The sequence below is a fragment of the Myxocyprinus asiaticus genome, chromosome 20, assembly GCF_019703515.2.
Source record: "Myxocyprinus asiaticus isolate MX2 ecotype Aquarium Trade chromosome 20, UBuf_Myxa_2, whole genome shotgun sequence".
NCBI classification, from domain to species: domain Eukaryota; kingdom Metazoa; phylum Chordata; class Actinopteri; order Cypriniformes; family Catostomidae; genus Myxocyprinus; species Myxocyprinus asiaticus.
Window position 1 is genome coordinate 46,033,265 of NC_059363.1, and position 8,048 is coordinate 46,041,312.

Sequence of the window (8,048 nt, forward strand, 5' to 3'; positions counted from 1 at the left end):
TCTCATGAAATTTGCGTGACCATGGCAACATTTTTGCAATTCAAAATGTACATAATGTATTTCACAGTTGGCTGCAGTTTTTCAGTGAAATGCCCAGTGATGGGTGCCAAAATGGTGAAATGGTGTTGTAATCAGACGAGGTTTTAAGGTGAATTTTAGAAGGATGTTTTAGTGATTAAAACATACCTCTCTAACCTAAAAATTTAGCCTAAACCTAACTGATAGTGTTTTGAAATATATATGAGGCGTAATAAAAGATATCCTCACCCTGAATCAACAGCTAAACCTAACCAATAGTGTTTTAAAATGCAAAAATGAAATGAAAAGCACATTTTTTGAAGCAGCCACATCATTTCCTGTTGCTTCTATGACACTCTCGTCTCACTTGTCAGCTTGCATTCTTGACTGGTCTTGAACCACTGTCTTCCGAGTCCAAAGTCCAACACTCTATCAGGTGAGTTACCCCGCAAGCTAATCACATTGGAATAAGTGTGTAAATGTAAGTGTGTCTGTAATACAAGTGTTAAAATGAGTTGTTTTTCAAATGATGCGTTATAGTAAACGTGTTTTGATATCGTAACATAGCAGTGTGTGAGTAATAGTGTGAAAAATAAGTGTTTATAAATTCATAATCAGCAGTCGTACTTGTAATTTGTGTGAAAGTGAATAAAACGCACAGTTGTTGTAGCGCCTCTGGATCAGTGTACTGTTGATTTAAGAACTGCTGTGGTGTCTCTGGATCAGTGTATTGTTGACTCAAGAACTGCTGCGAGCGACTCAATGTACAGTTTTGACTCAAGAGCTGCTGCAAACGACTCGATGAACTATTGATGCGAGAGCTGCTGACCCCGGATCAGTGTACTGTTGACTTAAGAACTGCTGTGGTGTCTCTGGATCAGTGTATTGTTGACTCAAGAACTGCTGCGAGCGACTCAATGTACAGTTTTGACTCGAGAACTGCTGTCCCCGGATTAGTGTACTGGTGACTCGTGAATGTAAGGATTACCCTGGTGACCACTAAGGGTCGCTATGTATGTTTATTGTTCACTTTGTGTATTTTGTTTAATTATGGGTTTTGTAGTTCTATTCCTTGTCTCTGTTCATTGGTTCTTGTGTTTATTAGTTCCAGGTGTTCCTCATTTTCTCATTAGTTCTTTGTGTACTTAATCCCTGTGTTCTCCTGTGTTCTTTGTCAGTTCTTGTCCTTTGCTGGATGTATGTTGTGTGAGTTTCTGTTCTAGTTTTTGTCTTGTCTGAGCCTTTCTTTGTTTTATATTTCACCTTTTCTTTAATAAACTTCATTTGGATCCACACCCTCGGTCTCAGAGACTCCACTACATTACAACGAACTGCTGTGATCGACTCGATGTACTGTTGAGTCGAGAGCTGCTGTCCCGGGATCAGTGTACTGTTGACTCGAGAACTGCTGCGAATGACTCAATGTACTGTTGACTCAAGAGCTGCTGTCACCGGATCAGTGTACTGTTGACTCGAGAACTGTAGACTGGATCATCTTCATACGTTGATAAAACGGTAATACAATCAAGTCTTTATTTGTTCTACTTTCTGCTGTTCAGCAAAATACACCTAAAACATACATTATGCCCCTTAATCACACGTATGCACAGTATCAGCAGCTCATCAGTTCTCAGTATGCCGAACACCTCCGAAAGAGGCGATTCTCAGTTCAGTGACTCGAGAACTGTTCGAGTGACTTATTGTAATGTTGACTCGAGAACTGTTGTGACTGGAGCATTCAGTCCAATTTGTGAACTAGTTGGATCGGATCATTGCAAAAAATTTTTGGAAAAGCAGATATCACCAGTTCTAGGATCATATTACTCCTGGTTATCAGCTAATTTCGAGTCGGAGTGTTAGGCACATCCGAGAGACAGGTTAGACAAGATGGAGTAACTTGTGGATCAGTGTTGACTCGAGACATGAACTGTTTCAAATGATTCAGTCTGATTTGGTAGACTGGTTCAGCTTGTTCAATAAAAAGAACAGGTTCAAAACAACGATTCGTTCATGAACTGGACATCACTGAACTACAGGGAATTGTGCACCAGGTTGTCCAAACGTGGACTTTCTTCTGTGAGATACAACATAAGGACATTTTAAAGAATTTCCTGGCCACACTTATCCATATATTTAAAGTGAATGTGAACTGTCAAGCTCCAAAATGATAAAAAAAAAAGAAAAAAACAATCATAAAAGTTGTCCCCTATGACTCATGCGCTTTATTCCAAGTTAATAACTTTGTTTGAAGAAAATACCTGAAAATCTTCCCCTCTGCTGTAGCTCTCAAATCAGATATGGCACTTTTAATGTCAATGACATTTGACCACAAGCTATGCAAGAACCAATGCTGTTTGGCCTTAAATGGCGTCCATTTCAGAGCTTTGGTCCAACAGCAAAAAAAAAAGAAAGAAAAAACTATTACGCTTCCAAAACTTTCCATAAGAAGAAAAAAAAAATAGAAAGCGGTGCATAATAATAGTCAGAATAAAGAAAGATGACAAATGTTCCAGGGTAAAAACCATATTATAATTTTTCACTAAATATCTTTAATATTTATGCTTCTAAAATACACAGAAACATGCCATCACTGTCTGTGGAAAGTAAATGATTAAAATATTTTTGTGAACTATCCCTACTCTCTCCTCAGCACTTCATTTAAACAAATCTGAATCTGAAATAATAAGGCCAAAAATGTATTGAGTCACTCTTCAATCCCAGCATGCAACAATCAGGCATATGAGTCACGAGTGAGAAATGATTGACAGGGTGCCACAGTGTTCCCATTTATTTGCTCTGTGGAGCTGTTTTCTGTCAGAGATCGTATTGATTTTTCCATAAAGCAGGAAAACAAATACGGTGGAGGGGCCGTGCCAGGTCAGCACAAATTAAAGCTGAAGATGTAAAGCCCGCTGTCGCCCATCAGTGGTTACAGTTGACGACGCCTCGCTCTCTTTAAAACAACACATCATTTAATCATCATAAAATGAAAGAAGAGAAAGACATGGAGCTGTTGACTGTTTGGAGACACTGACTGACCATAAAGTCAGCAGATCTTGATTTATCAAAGTCTTTTTTTCCCTCAACACCAACCAGTCAAATCAAATACCTAAACCTGTTCTGTACTCATTTAAAGGCATAGTACAAGGACAGTTCATAGTAACCACTAAAAGTAACATAAAACCCCATGAGAGTATCAGAAGTATCTGTTTTAACTGCAGCTCTTAACTCTCTTTTGGATATAATGTATGTCAGAGTGATTCAGTTCCTAAATGGAAGAATTGCAGAAAAACTAACATTTATTGAAATAAATAAATAAATTCTAGTTAATTGCGATATGGTTGAATTTCAATGCACCAAAGACTGATGCACCGAATTTCGTATATTTTTTTACGTGATTTGATAGTTGCCCACAGGCAACAAGTAACAATGAACAGTAACAGCATAATCATTCATGTTAAATGGCGAGTTAATAAGTCAATTACGGCAGATATGAATCACTTCATGATAAGGCCATGCTGAATACTTACGGCAAGATTAAGTCAAGCTGCTAGATCATTTTAAATGTCACCCGACTTAACGACGGCTGCCACAGTTACACTGCTCGACTGGTTACCTAAGGTGAAAAATCAAGAGAGTATCACAGGTAAATAGATTTTCTTACTTTACATAACAAAAAACCAAGTATATCTGCATTTCAGAGTTTTTGTTTCCTCCAAAGTTTGTGAAGTTAATCATTGATAAGCATCTTAATTCTCTGCATGTTTTCTGCATGTTGTATGTCTGCATTGTCAAGGGTGCTGGTTTGATTCTAACATTAGTCCACTGTGTAGTGATCTGCAGTTGTAAGAAGCTATTCCTACCTTATCTAGCCCTTTAAATTAGCTTTGTTAGCATTACCTAATGTACTTCAGGTTGATGCAGTGATGTTAAATAATATTGTGGGAGCGGGGGTGTGGTCGAGCACCGATCCCTGGAGAGCGAGGTCGGGAGAGGAGAGTGGAAAGGATTTACACCTGTGCGGTATTGACTAACAGCTGATTGGCATTGCAGTGAGCAGCAGTGGGGAAGTAGACTATGAGGTGAAATGAACGGATAGAGGCAGAGCACGGCAGATATACCACCTCAATCTCCTACAATTATGGAGAGATATGGTCCCTGTGGCATTGGCGACGGTCGTTAAGGAGAGGGAGGAGCTGGGACTGGAGGTGAATTTAAAAGCAACGTTTCAAAATACCCAGTTCCTTGTGGAGACCACCTCTCACCATCCCGAGTCAAGGAGGTTGCCAGGTTGCAAATGGAGTTTTCCGACATGTTTTCGCCTCTACCCGGTCGCATGAACCTCACAGAACACCATATTGAGATAACCCTAAGGGTAGTGGTATGCTCAATATGGGAGTAATCGAGGAGTCCCATAGTGACTGGTCCAGCCCGGTGCTTTTGGTCCTGATAGCCAACGGCTCGATTCGGTTCTGGATGGAACAGTGGAAACGAGATGCTTGATACATTTCTGAAGCAACAATCATGCTATTTAAACCACTTTACAATCACCTGTGCAGGTGAGGAGAGAAGAAGCTGACAGCTGCACTCTCATAGAAGCAGATATATCTCTCATCCTGGACCAGCAACTTCCAGTTGTGGTTATAGTTAAAAATTAAAATGAATAGTCATGGAATATATTAATTTAAAAAAACAATTAAATACTATTAAATGATTAACAATGCTTTAAACAAATAATAATAATAATAATGTAATCAGTTTAAGCATTCAGTGTGTTTTTATAAAGAACCATTTTTTTTTTCTTGTGCTTTTAAGAGATTTTTTAAGGTTATAAAGAAAGAAACTATAGATATTCCATGTTTTGTTCACAGCTCATACTGAATGTAAAAGGCCAGTTTATGTAATGTGGCTCGTTCTGATTTTTGAAAACAGCTGTTCAAAAAATGCATTTTGAAGCAACTGAAAAAAAAAAGAAAGAAACTGGAGGACAAGACGCATCATGATGCATCGAGAATCGTTTTATAATCGAATCGTTACACTTTGAATCGTAATCGAATCAGCCAGTGAAGATTCACACCTCTAATATAAATAAAAATAACAATTACAGTGTAAAGGTTTGGAACCACATGAGGGCGAGTAAATAATGTATTTTTTCCCTTCATTTTGGGTTAACTATTCCTTTAAAGTAAATTTATATTACAAAAGACTTGTTGACTTTGATACACTGAAATAAATGTTAACCTAAAAAATGTGCTTCATGTTATAACATCTAAATTAACTGGTTTTATTCAAGTCAAAAATATTATTTAACATCTGAAAGTTTTTTAAGGGTTAGATCAGGTAGAAAAAGCTCCTTAAAGGAATAATTGACCTAAAAATGATTATTTGCTCATCATTTATTCACCCTCATGCCGTTCCAACCCCGTACGACTGTATTTCTTTCTTCTGAGGAACACAAATGAAGATATTTGATGAATGATTTAGTTTTTGTTTTTTTTTTTTTTTCTCTCCATGAAATGTAAGTCAGTGGCTTCAAGTAAGACATAAAGGTAGCATAAAGTGAATCCACACATCTTCTGAAGTGATACAATAGCTTTGGGTGAGAAACAGAGCAAAATTTACAGTTAGTCCTTATTCACTATAAATCATTAGGGTGACTAAGTTATGAGAGACCAAAAATTTGGTTACCATTTTTACAGTGTGTGAAGTGAAGTCGGAAACCCCTTACACACCATTGCCCCAATATAAAAAGCAGACCAATAATTAAAAGAAACTGAAATGGTAAATACCCTGATAAATGCAGAATCAGAGTGTTTAAAAAGAGCACAAAGCTTATTTAATCTGTCTCATCTTACTCTTAATATTTGCACATTCCCTCTCGGGCTGCTGGAAAGAGTCCACACTGCGGAGTGAAGCTCTTATCTGTCCACTACACATTTACCCCGCAATACGGCTCTTTCAGTCTCGTTCCCAGAGCTTCTGCTCACTAAAGCCTCCGGGACACGTGAGGTCTGGGGCCCTCATTGTTCAAGACGAGTCAGAGCATCAAGGGACCCGCCTGACTTCAAATACTGAGAGAAAACCACTCAGTTCAAGCAATTCATAAGCAAACGGATCAGAAAAGTGTCTCTTTCAGCGCTAACAATTAGCAGTTTAGAACCCCCCCCCCCCCAGGACTTAGAGTTTCAGGAATTTAGCTTTAAGACTCTTCAAATTCATTCTGTATTCCATCCTGCTAATTTCTCTGCCATGTGTTGTGTGGATACTGAAAAGTGATAGTGTTTTTTTTATTTTTTTTTATCTCATTCATTATAATTATTCTGCCATTCATTCATCTCTCACGTGCATGCTTGTTTCTAAAGGTTGATTTCTGCAGTTATCAGGATTTGTCTGGTTTACGCATGCATTTAAACTGTTCTATGGACAGATATATGATGATAAACTACAGGTCAAACTGTCTGTGTATGTATTCTTGGGAAACCATTACATTATATTATACAGAAAGATGTCATGAAATGTTAATGTTTAATATTTTCATACACTCATAAGAATATTAAATCGTTTCACCTAGACAGCAGTGATATTAAAGGGACAGTTCACACAAAAATGAAAATTCTGTCGTCATTTACACGCCCTCATGATGCTCCAAACCCTTTCTTTCTTTCTTTCTTCTGTGGAGCACAAATAAATCGTGATTGTTTTTGCCATATGATAAGAGTGAACAGTGATTTCGGGCTGTCACGCTCCAAAAAGGACAAACAAACAATTAATAATAAGAAAATTCCAGCCTGCACCACGGTTGGCAAAGTTTACTTGGATGCTGCAAAGGTGAGTTGATCAGTGATCTGAGAGTGAATAATGACTTACATTTTTGTCTGTTCATAACACAAAGTGATTTTATGCCTTGGGGAAATAGTGCACAAGTCATATGAACTACTTTTACTGTGGTTTTATGGTGTGTTGTGTTTTTCTTTACGTAGCTTGATTGCCCAGGGTCACTATTCGCTTTCATTATGTTAAAAAAGGCCATGTAGAGATTTATCTATTAGGTTCCACGGACAATAGAAAGTCATGCACAGTAGCGGTTTTAACCACCACGCAAACCACGCAATTGCGTGGGGCCCCAGACATCGGGGGGCCCTGACCCAGTAGGAAAGCTCTGCAAAAACCGCTTGAGGCGTGGCATGTCACATGTTGTTCTGTTGTCACGCACTAATACGCTGTTGTCAGTGCTATCAGAGCTGTTCATGTTAGAGGTTCACCGGATTGGGTCAGTTTTTAGTTCGGGTTTGTAATTTATTAAAAAAATATACAGGCCTTCCGAACTTGTTTTGCCCACGTGCTCTCACTCACACATACGTGCGAATGGATGAGTTAGGGGTCGTTCATACCGAACATGTTTTTTGCCCGCGTCTGCTCTGTTTTTCCATTGTTTTCCTATGTAAACGCACTGGACGAACGTCCATGCCTGCTGCACTGCGTCTCGCTGTTTCTTCAGTGTCTCACAGGACCGGCACGTTTTTAGACACAGTGTCAAAAGTTAAAAAGAACTTCAGGTCTCAAAAAAACATTCTGTTTCATTCAAAAACATTCTGTCATTTGTTGCGCTGTGTCTAGACTGTTTTTAGAGCATGTGTCACAAAGATTTAACATTCTGAACAAGTTCAGGTTGCAAAGAGGTGACTGTTACAATGTTTAACATTATTCCAGATTGTTCTGCACCAAGCAAACTTTCAGCACTTTCAGCAATGCTTTATTTTTCCTTCTGCTCTAGTGTGCTGAAGAGCCGCAGTGCCTTCTATGTCTACTGTTACAATACTGTAACGAATGTTGCCAATGATGCTAATATAAAATACAGCCTTTTGCAACATGGTGAACAATACACTGCAGCGTCAGAATATAAGCTCCTGGTGAAAGTAAATGAAATAAGACAGAAATATATTACTATTGTATACAACAAATCCTCAAAGTAATAATACTGTATCATGTTATGAGAAACTGGACAACAATAAATAATTGTTGGCTTCTAT